An 11,799-nucleotide genomic window follows, 5' to 3' on the forward strand; every position below is an offset into this window, starting at 1 on the left:
GACTTTTTCATATAATTGTTTTTGGATGGGAGGTGGGGGGAATGGGTTAAGTGGGAAGATTGTTTTTAGAGGCTTTTTTTTATTATTTCTTTTGTTGAGGGGGGAGGAGGGGTAAAAACGAATAGAAATTGTTACGTCTATAAAGGGGCTCATCCCATTGTCAATACCTCGCTGTTAACGCTTATATGTTTTTAGTAATCTCAACAGAACTATTTATTCTAATTAAAGGGCCATTGTGATTTAGTGGTTATTCTTAATAAAAATGGAACAAAATTTGAACTTTAGCGTAAAGAGCAAGGTATTGACAAGGGGGCGAGCCCCTTCATATTATGCTAATGAGGAAGTTCGCTCCCTCGTCAATAAAAGAGATTATAAAAATTATCAACTGAATTTTTTTTTGAAATTTTTGACCCCACCTCTCCCTCCGAAAATTCTTCACTAATATTGGATACCCAAAAAATATATAGGCCCTTGAATACAAACAGCCCCGTATTAGTATATAAATGACTGCACAGCACTTAGGTACATTTTTGTGATTTAGTGGTTATTCTTGATAAAATGGAACAAAACTTAAACTTTAGTGTAAATAGCAAGGTATTGACAATGGGGTGAGCCCCTTTATATTATATATGAGGAAGTTTGCTACCTCGTCAATACAAAGGATTATTAAAATTATGAATTGAATTGTTTTTTTAATATTGCCCCCCCCCCTTCAGATATTCTTGCCTAATATTGGATACCAAAAAAATCTATAGGCCCTTGCATACAAACAGCCTCGTATTTGTATGTAAATGGATCCACAGCACTTGTATACATTTTTGTGAAGGGGCTCACCCCCTTGACAATACCTTGCTATTTACGGCTAAGCTTAAGTTTTGTTCAATTTTATTAAGATTAACCACTAAATCACAAAAATGTATACAAGTGCTGTGCATTCATTTACATACAAATACGAGGCTATTTGTATGCAAGGGCCTATAGATTTCTTGGGCATCCAATATTAGTCAAGAATACTCGGGGGGGGGGGAGGAGAAATTACAAAAAAAACAATTTCGATTGATAATTTTAATAATTCCTTTTATTGACGAGGGAGCGAACTTCTTCATATACGTATATGAACGTATATGAACACGTATATGAATACGTATATGAATGAAATGTCTAGAGACATTTGCTTAATCTCTGTAGGCGAATAATTAATTACCATAATTGTAATTATTAAACTAAAACAGTGGCAAATTCAAGGAGGGTCAGGGAATACTGAACCCCACCCCCCAAGAAAAATAGGAAAAGTTAAGAAAAAATCCACCAAAAAGGGGAAAAGGGTATAATATAAAAAATATTTAAACACAAAAAAACTGTGTTTGCCACGTTATAAATATAAACAAACATAAACCTTATTGTCGGTAGACCAAAATGGGGACCGAAGGGGCATCAGCTTGTTTCTATTCGATATTGATTTTCTGTTTCAAAGTTACAAAATTCGGTCAAATTTGAATTTTACAGTCTCTAGTCGACAATTCAATTTGTTGTAAGTTATATTTACAATCTAGATTCCCACTTGAAAGAAAATATTTCATTGCAACAGATTGCTAACAAGATTATAATTTTTAAATATTCACTTAATTTTCGTAGAAACAACTTTTCTTTATCAGCCAACGCTTCCAGCCAGAGAAAATCCGGTACGGTTCCGCCAATTACGTATAAAGGACATTTGCTTATTCTATCCACCAAGCTTCTTCCCGATTCCTCCAGTCCAAGTGTTTTCAAAGGTTTCCCCCTCCAACTCCCCCAATGTCAAAAGATCTGGTCGGGATTTGAAATAAGAGCTCTGAGACATGAATTTCTTCTAAATATCAAATTTCATTAAGATCCGATCACCTGTTCGTAAGATAAAAATACCCCAATTCTCACGTTTTCCAAGAATTCCGGTTTCCCCCTTCAACTCCCCCAATGTCACAGATTCTGGTCGGAATTTAAAATTAGAGCTTTAAAGCACATGATCCTTCTAAATATCAAGTTTGATTAAGCTCTGGTCACCCTTTCATAAGTTACAAATACCTCAATTTTCAAAATTACCCCCCACCCCAACTCCACCAAAGAGAGAAGATCCAGTCCGGTTATGTCAGTCACGTATCTTAGACAGGTTTTCATTCTCACCATCCAGTTTCATCCTGATCTCACCGCTTTGAGTATTTTCTAAGATTTCCAGTCCCCCCAACTGCATCCCCCAATTACACTAGATCCGTTTGAGATTTAAAATAAGAGATCTGAGTTACGAGGTCCTTCTAAACATGCAGTTTCACGGAGATCCGATAACTTCTTCGTAAGTTAAAAATACGTCATTTTTTCTAATTTTTCAAAATTACCCCCCCCCCCCCTAATAGGCCGGATCCATTCCAATTATGTAAATCACGAATCTAAGACTTTTGCTTGTTTTACCCACCAAGTTGATCCCGATCCCTCCAGTCTAAGCGTTTTCCATGATTTTAGGTTCCCCCACCCCAAACTCCCCCTAATGTCACCAGATCCGGTCGGGATTTAAAATAAGATAAAATAAAAAGATAAAAATACCCCAATTTTAACATTTTCCAAGAATTCCGGTTTCCCCCTCCAACTCCCCCCAATGTCACAGGATCTTGTCGGAATTTAAAATTAGAGCATTCAAGCACAAGATCCTTCTAAATATCAAATTTTATTAAGATCTGGTCACCTTTTCCTAAATTACAAATACCTCGATTTTCAAAATTACCCCCCCCCCCCCTCCAGCACCACCAAAGAGAGCAGATCTGGTCTGGTTATGTCAGTCACGTATCTTAGACAGGTTTTTATTCTTCCCATCCAGTTTCATCCTGATCTCACCGCTTTAAGTATTTTCTAAGATTTCTGGTCCCCCACAACTGCCCCCCCCCCAATTACGCTGGATCCGGTTGAGATTTAAAATAAGAGATCTGAGTTACAAGGTACTTCCAAATATGAAGTTTCATTAAAATCAGATAACCCCTTTGTAAGTTACAATTACGTCATTTTTTCTAATTTTTCAGAATTAACCCCCCCCCCCCAATAGAGCGGATCCGTCCCAATTATGTAAATCACGTATCTAAAACTTCTGCTTATTTGTCCCACGAAGTTGCATCCCGATCCCTCCATTCTTAGCGTTTTCCATGGATGTCCTTTTAAAAGGACATGATGGATCTTGAACCCTGAACCAGATACTGAAAATATGACTCCATATTTGAGTTAAGTGAATTTTTTTCATCTAGAAACATCCTTCAAATATTTTTTTTCCTATCAATTATTTACTTTCATAATTCAGTACTTAAAGGGTTAATGAAAATAATTTGCTTTCTTATTTGAAATAAGGTGTTATGCCAATTTCAAATTGTCCTGGTTTGACTTAGCTGTTGACTTTAAGTTATTGAAATTAGCTTAGTACAAAAACCTTTTAGCTGCTTCAGATGAGAAAACCATTTGAAGTCTGCAAGGTGGGATTTCCCTTTTCCCAAAGTGTGCAGGGGGGAGGGGTCTCCCTTCCCCTTAACAATATTCTCTAGTGAATGTGATTTGAAAAGAGAAAATCACAATGCACTAGACCAAAACTTAGAAGAGAGGAATACAGGTGCTTTTCCAGGAGTTGTAAGAGCATGGGCATAGATTTATATCAATTATTGTGAATCTATTATTGGGAACATATTGCTAAAAGTATATTTTAATGTACTATATTTGTTACAGTTGGCATGGTTACATTCAGTTGGTTAAATTCAATTTTTTTCCAAGTCAAAATAAGTTATACAAAGGACAAACATCTAACCTGAAAATACTCAGCCCATAGGAAGTGATATTTATTGCATCAGAACATAAAAAAAGTGAGAGATAGAAAATAGTGTTGCAATCTCAATTAGAGAAAAGTAGCAGTCATTGACTTAAGGTGAATTGACTTAAGGTGTTCTGATGTGCCTTGAGAAAATTCCTTTATAAAGATCTGAAAAACAGCAGTGGAATTTAAAAATGATCATGACTTACAAGGAAATACTGGAAATACCTAGGAAATTTTAATTTACCAGAACTACACTGGATTGATGGTTTGCTGTTGCAGAAGGGGTTGAACACTAAAATTGCCCACTTCTGGACTGCCTTCATGAGCATTTGCTATACCAAGCAAATGATTTTCTGACCAAGTATAGAAGTGGGCAGAACCCAACCCTAATAGAACTTTTGTTTGTTAATGACGATGAGATGCTCATTAGTGTTGACTTGGAACCACCATTTGGAGCAAGTGACCAAGTTGCAATTACTTGCAGGCTTAGGTTGCACCCAGAGAAGGATAATTGGATTAAGCATGTATACACAAATTACAACCAGGTCAGACATGAGTTAGCAAACTGGGATTGGTCATTCATTGATGATAAGAAAATGAAGGAGGCTTGGCTTGAAATAGAAAGGGTTTTAATTAAAGCAACAGAAAAACATACAGTAATTTCCTGGAAAAGAAGACCCAAAACCCTACCATTTATCACTCGTGATGTCAAGCAAGCTGTATGTAAAAAGAAGAAGTATTGGAGCAAATATAAAAGTAACCCCTCCCATGAAAACTATGAGAAATTTAAACAAACCTGGAATAAAGTTAGGCATCTCACGAGAAAGCTTACAACAGAATATGAAGAGGGATTGGCATTGGATTCAAAATCTAATCCTAAGAGATTTTGGAAGTATGCTTCAGCTCGGAATCCAGGGAGACACTGAGTTACAGAACTACTTGTGAATGGCAAGATAGTTAGTACCCCAAATGATATAGCAGCTGAATTAAGTAGACAATTTAAGTCAGTGTTCACGCCTCCAGACGATGCCCCCTTACCAGAAGCACCAGAATATTCTATTGAAGAACCTATGCAAAAGATAACTGTGGTTGCCTCTGATGTGGAGAGGCGGCTGAAGCTGTTTAATCCTAACAAATCAATTGGCCCTGATGAAGTTCGCCCACGAGTATTGAAACAACCTCATGTGGAAATAGCTCCTCCCCTTGCAAACATGCTTCAGATGCCTCTTGATACTAAGCAGATTCCTCAAGACGGGCGGGATGCAAACGTTACACCTGTACACAAAGAGGGTAGCTGCAACAGCGTTTCCAATTATTGACCCATTAGTCTTACATCTGTAGCTGGTAAAATCTTAGAAGGAATCATGAATACTCACATTGTTGAACACATGACCACTAACGAGCTGCTCAATGATAGTCAACATGGCTTTAGACATGGACACACGGTTGAAATGGTGCATATGATTATGTTACTGAGCATCTAGATCAAGCAATCAGGTATTCTTTTCAGAAGAGGCGGAAGTATTAAATGGAGTGCCCCAGGATCCCATCTTAGGACCAATTTTATTCAACATTTATATTAATGATGCACAAACCACAGTCAAAAATAAAATAAGTCTTTATGCTGATGACTCCAAACTCATTGGAACTGTCAATACACCCCATAAGAGAGCCTCTATGCAGAATGACCTGTGGGTACTTTCCCATTGGGCAACTTTGTGGAGGCTTGAATTCAATGTAAATAAATGTTAAAAAATCCACTTTGGAAAGAAAAACGAGAAATGCCCTTATCATATGTTAGGGATGGATGGATCAAGACAGACTATTATCTCATCTGAAGCAGAAAGAGACTTGGGGGTCATAGTTGATAAAGAATTAAAATTCACTATATACACACAGACAGCTTTAACCAAAGCACTCCAAGCCCTGGGCATTATAAAAAGAACAATCACTAGCAGGTCACCTATAATGATGACTAAATTATATAAGGCATTGGTCAGGCCTAATTTGGAGTTTGGCATGGGTGTTGCTAGCCCCCTCAACAAAGGTGACCAGCAGAAGTTAGAAACAGTTAAGAGACGGGCTGCAAAAGCAATTGAGGGATGCAAATACTTAAACTACTCATCCCATCTGAAGAGGCTGAAACTTCCCACTCTTGTCTACAGACGTAAAAGGGGTGATATTATCATGACAGATAAGCTCCTGAATTATAACTCTCCATTAAATAAGCTATTTCAACTTGACCAGTCTGCCAGAACTAGGAGGCATAGTTGGAAACTGCATCAGAAGAGAGCTGCCACTAGACTATGCAATAACTTCTTCACTTACAGAATAGTGAGCTTGTGGAATTCTCTCACCAAAAAAGCAGTCACTACCCCCAGCACTGCTGTCTTTAAAAGAGCTGTTGATGAAGAATGGTCATCAAAGCTATGGCAAACTGAATGGGATGCCATTGAGACGTCCAACAATCATCATCACTAACCAGCAATTCTATGGGATTTAATCCTTATTTTGCTGGGCAATACAATTTAAGATAAAATATTCAGATTGTTTTTTGTTTTTTTTTCATGGAATGACTTGGAAAACCAACTAAATCCCTATTGTTGATTAACCGGGGCAGAAATTAATGGTATATATCAGTTCACTGAGATTGATACCTTCACTAGCCTAGCTTCTGAGGGATTTGTAATCATAGCCTATAGACCTGTCAAGTAGGCAAATTTCTAAGACTTAGAAATAAGAAGAACATTAGATCCTTAGAGAAGGAAACTATTCAACACCTTTAGCTTAGGTAAAGTGCATTACTTTTAGGAAAAATAGGCTAGGTCTATAGGTTACTCAAGATTTTAAGATTTTCAAAGTTGCTATCAGAATTTTTCATGTGTTCCATCAAACTAAAAAAAAACTAAACAGCCTTGGAAGATTAAGCTGTGTCATTAAATTTCAATATAGTCTATACCTAGTCATCTAGGTATAGAAGGAAATCAAAAACCAGATAAGATACCCAAAGGAAGGAGCAAACTTCCAAATGAGACCAGTAAAACCTCTAACTACAAAGAATACAACTAGATTATGATTTAGAACATTAGGCTGTAAATTTATGACAGTTCATGTTATTGACTTACCAGTAAAGTGAATATAACACACAATGTCTTTTTTTATGTTCTTTACAAATATAATAATAGCTTCTATTGCAAATTCAAATTTAAGCACTTTTTGACCTAATATAACCTTATAAGTAATTTTGTCACTGAGAAAAAGTAGTATTATTTTCTAAAAAATGACCAAGAAAACAGCACAGAGAAAACGTAGTATTATTTCATTGGAAAATGACCAATAACTCATACTTTAATTGAATATTCATCATTTTTAGGAGCACAAAAAGTGCTTAAATTTGAATTTGCAATAGAAGCAATTGTTAAATTTGTGAACAGCATAAAAAAAAGGCATCAAGTGGTATGCTAACTTTATTAGCAAGTCAATAATATGAACTGTCATAAATTTACCAAAATTTTCTTCTAAACAGTAAAACCAGTGAGCCTATATTACATTTTTGGTACATGTTTAGTTTTGTTGCAAGCTGTCTAAACTGGAAACTAGGTGAAATTAAAGCAGTTCATATAACTGGCTTACCAATTCAGTGAATATACCACTTGATGCCTTTTTTTATGTTCCTTACAAATATAATAATTGCTTCTACCTTAAATTCGAATTTAAGCATTGTCTAAACTGGAAACTAGGCAAAATTATAGCAGTTCATATAACTGGCTTACCAATTCAGTGAATATACCACTTGATGCTTTTTTTATGTTCCTTACAAATATAATAATTGCTTCTACCTTAAATTCGAATTTAAGCACTTTTTAACATAACCTAACCTTATTATAAATAATTTTAGCACCAAGAAAATATAGCATTATAAGAGCATTAAAAAAAGGCATCAAGTGGTATGTTTACTTTATTGGTAAGTCAGTTACATGAACTGCTATAATTTTACTGGAAACTATGCTGGAAAACAGCATAGTTTCCATACTATAGTAGGCCTGGTAAAATTCTAGTTAATTGACTTCTTGCCATCTCAGAAAGGGTTTAGGTTAGGAAAATGAAACTTTCAGGGATGAATCTACAGACTAAAGTGTGTCCTGGGAATGTGTTTTGAAGTAACTACCTCTACTCCTTCTCCCTCTAGAGGGCCCTGACCTTTAAAAATATGTGTGTTATAAAAGTGAAGCCTTGCAAAATAGATCTTCCACTTAATTGAAGTACAACAAAATTGTTTTCAGCTTCATAGCTTTGCTCAATTCCATTTTATAAGGTTTTAAAGATATGCAAATGCATTTCCTAAATTTTGGAAAAAAAACATTGTTATGGCTCAGAATTCTACTCAAATAACAGGAATTGCATTTTCAGAACTAAGGAGAGAGAAAAAACAACTAGTAACTGAAAATTAAGGTAAAATGTTTTGTCAAAATTTCAATAGGTATAGAACCTGTCATGTATGCAAATTTCAGGGCCCTCTAGAGGGAGAAGGAGTAGAGGTGGGTACTTTAAAATACCTTCCTGGAACATACTTTAGCCTGTAGACCCATCCCTGAAAGTTTCATTTTCCTAACCTAAACCCTTTCCCAGATAGCAAGAAGTCAATTAACTAAAATTTTACCATAGGCCTACTTAGAAATGCTAATTCTAGGAGCACATCCATTTCTGGTTGACTCTCCTCCTCCTTGGGGAAAACTAGTAAAATGTAAAGTGAATATAACACTCAATGTCTTTTTTTATGCTCCTTACAAATATAATTATCACTTATATTGCAAATTCAAATTTAAGCACTTTTTGACCTAACCTAACTTAAATAATTTTGGCACTAAGAAAAAGTAGTACTATTACCTCAAAAATGACTGAGAAAACATAGCATTAATTTGTTGGAAAATGACCAATAGCTCATAATTTAATTGAAAATTTGTTATTTTCAAGAGCAGAAAGTGCTTAAACTTGACTTTGCAATAGAAGCAATTGTCATATTTCTGAACAGCATAAAAAAAGGCATCAAGAGATATGCTAACTTTATTAGTAAGTCAATAAATTTACCAAAATGTCCTTCTAAACAGTAAAGCCAGTGAGCTTATAGCCTATTAAATTTTTGGTAAATGTTTAGTTTTGTCACAAACTGTCTAAACTAGACACTATGCTGCAAAACAGCCTAGTTTCCATACTATAGTAGGCTATTTAGAAATGCATATACATTTCTGGTTTACCCTCCTCCTCCTTGGGGAAAACTAAAAATACATAAAGTGGCCTTGCTTACAGGTAACATTACTTATAAACCATAGAGTATTAGTCAATGAGCCCTGCAGGCAGCTGGGCAAGGTTTGTATTCTATATTTGGTAAAATTCTAGTTAATTGACTTCTTGCTATCTCAGAAAGGGTTTAGGTTAGGAAAATGAAACTTTCAGGGATGGGCCTACAGGCTAAAGTATGTCCCAGGAAGGTATTTTAAAGTACCAACCTCCGCTCCTTCTCTCTCTAGAGGGCCCTGAAATTTGCCTACATGACAGGTCTATACCTATTGAAATTTTGACAAAACAAATTTTACCTTAATTTCCAGTTACTAGTTGCTTTTTCTCTGCCTTTAGTTCTGAAAATGCAATTCTTGTTATTTGAGTAGAATTTTGAGCCATATCAGTGTTTTTTTAATTTAGGAAATGCATTTGCATATCTTTACAACCTTATAAAATGGAATTGAGCAAAGTTATGAAGCTGAAAACAATTTTGTTTTACTTGAAAACAAAAAGCATAAGCACATCTTAAGCATAAGATCTATTTTACAAGGTTTCACTTTTATAACACATATTTTTAAAGGTTACCAATGTCAGGGCCCTCTAGAGGGAGAAGGAGTGGAGGTAGTTGCTTCAAAATACCTTCCCAGGAAATACTTTGGTCTGTAGATTCATCCCTGAAAGTTTCATTTTCCTAACCTAAACCCTTTCTGAGATAACAAGAAGTCAATTAACTAGAATTTTACCCTATATTTAGTTGATAAACCTTGTTTGAGTTTTTCTCTTTTTTTTGTCTTATCACTGATTGTTGAATAAAAATAGAATACAGACCTTGCCTTACTGCCTGCAGGGCTCATGGAATAATATGCTTTGCTCTATAGGTAATGTTACCTATAAGCAAGCCCACTTTACATATTCTTAATCTTGTTGGAGAGGGATTTCAGAAAGCTAAAAAATGGATGTGCTTCTCTAATAATGACAAAGAAACAATAATGCAGATAATAATGACAAATAATCATAATATAAATACAAATAATACAATAATCATAATACAAATAATCATAAATCATAATGACAGATAATAATGCAGAATAATAATGACAAAGAAATCAGAATCTTGCTATAGGAGATGATTAGAAATTAAAAAAACTAAATGATAATGACAGATAATAATGCAGAATAATAATGACAAAGAAATCAGAATCTTGCTATAGGAGATGAGTAGAAATTAAAAAAACTAAAACTAATGAAATTAAATGATTTAAAAAACCCAGCAGGCTTCTAATAGGCTATTAATTAATAAATACACATAAAGCTGAGCACGTAGCTTCCATATGATACTTACTAAAGGGATTAAAATGGAAGTGACAGTTTATTTCTAGACTAGAAATCTCAAATTCTATGGCTAACACCACGCTTTCCATTATTTCCTTCTTTTCTTAAAATAATTCCACTGTTGCCGGATTTTTTCGTAGCAAAAGGCAAATAGAAATATTAAATCTAGGTCACTATTATGAGAAAAAGGTCGAAGTTCAGCGAAATGACAGATTTCAGGACCTGTGGGTCCAATTAATGCTCTTAGGAGCTTCAAAGTAAACTAACCTAATTATGGGTGAAAACCTCTGATATTTTGCTGTGATTGGGAAATGACGCGTTCTACTAATATCTTCATATATTCAATAGCTTGCTTGGCTTGGGCACCTCTTTAAATGATAGTCACTAAATTCATCTGTGAGAGAAACCAAGAAGTATATCACCCCATTTTCAACTGCAGAAAATATGATAAGGGAAAGAGGTATTCAGGAGCTACTGAAACTAGTAATTTAAACTATTCATAACGCGCGCTATCCTGGGTCATAATACATCAACCCTTCGGGCTAGCAAACTGAGCGCAACCATCCCAGGTACATTTGTTCACACCAATAATCTACTTTGCTCCCTGTAAATAATTTTCAGAGCTATTTTGTTGTTTGCTTTTTATCTTGCTATTATTTTTATATTTAGACAATAATTTGAAAAAAACTGATTGAGAAGGTTGTGTTTTATTCGCATATTTTTAATGGATATATGGACATAGCTCCAGTATTGTTATTAGAGGGAGATAAGTAGGGTCTACATCCTGGAGTCAAAGGGCATAGGATATTCTTTAGGGGACAGGGGTGAAAAGGCGGGCCTAAACGTGTTTTCAAGATGTCTGACAGTTAATTTTCGGAAACATGTTTATTACGGACACAAAATACAAAATGAAAAATAAATAAAGGTGGTATGTTCTTACCTTAGGTCTTCAGCAGTATTTAATCGGTATTGTAATTTTCGTATGGCTCATCCAGAACCAAATTTAGCTTGAACTAATAAGCCATTTTTACTGTACTTTTGTTTCCTTCTTTATCAGTGATGAAGCAAAATACCGATTAAAAAATTGTAATTACTTTCTTAAGATGTTTACTATATTTCTCGCTTGTTTGATGTCACTGTTTCAAAGAAAAATTAGACATCTAGTTTCAGGATGCTAAAACACATAATTTCTCCTGAAAATAAGCTTTATTTTCTAAAAAGCCTATCACAAGCCAAGATATGTCGGATTCGCATTTCGGAGTCAAAGCCAAAAACAAAAAAGGTAAGAGCAACCGAAAAAGGAAAAAGATTAGCAATAAAAAAAAATAGTTGCTCGAGTCAACATTTCAAAACTATTGTAACAATTAAAA

At 35.0% G+C, this 11,799-nt stretch overlaps 1 protein-coding gene across 3 annotated transcripts in view; it reads right to left on the minus strand.

Moving 5' to 3' along the window:
- LOC136040988 (mothers against decapentaplegic homolog 4-like) overlaps nucleotides 1–10,538 on the minus strand; it is a 41,719-nt gene extending 31,181 nt beyond the window's left edge. For 2 of the 3 annotated variants that reach the window (XM_065725474.1, XM_065725473.1), the window contains exon 1: nucleotides 10,440–10,538. The gene's annotated coding sequence lies outside the window, so the exon portion shown is untranslated. The remainder of the gene's footprint in view (nucleotides 1–10,439) is intronic. The other variant, XM_065725475.1, reaches the window with a different exon arrangement.
- Between the last annotated feature and the right edge of the window lie 1,261 nt (nucleotides 10,539–11,799).

The sequence above is a fragment of the Artemia franciscana genome, chromosome 21, assembly GCF_032884065.1.
Source record: "Artemia franciscana chromosome 21, ASM3288406v1, whole genome shotgun sequence".
Classification (NCBI taxonomy): domain Eukaryota; kingdom Metazoa; phylum Arthropoda; class Branchiopoda; order Anostraca; family Artemiidae; genus Artemia; species Artemia franciscana.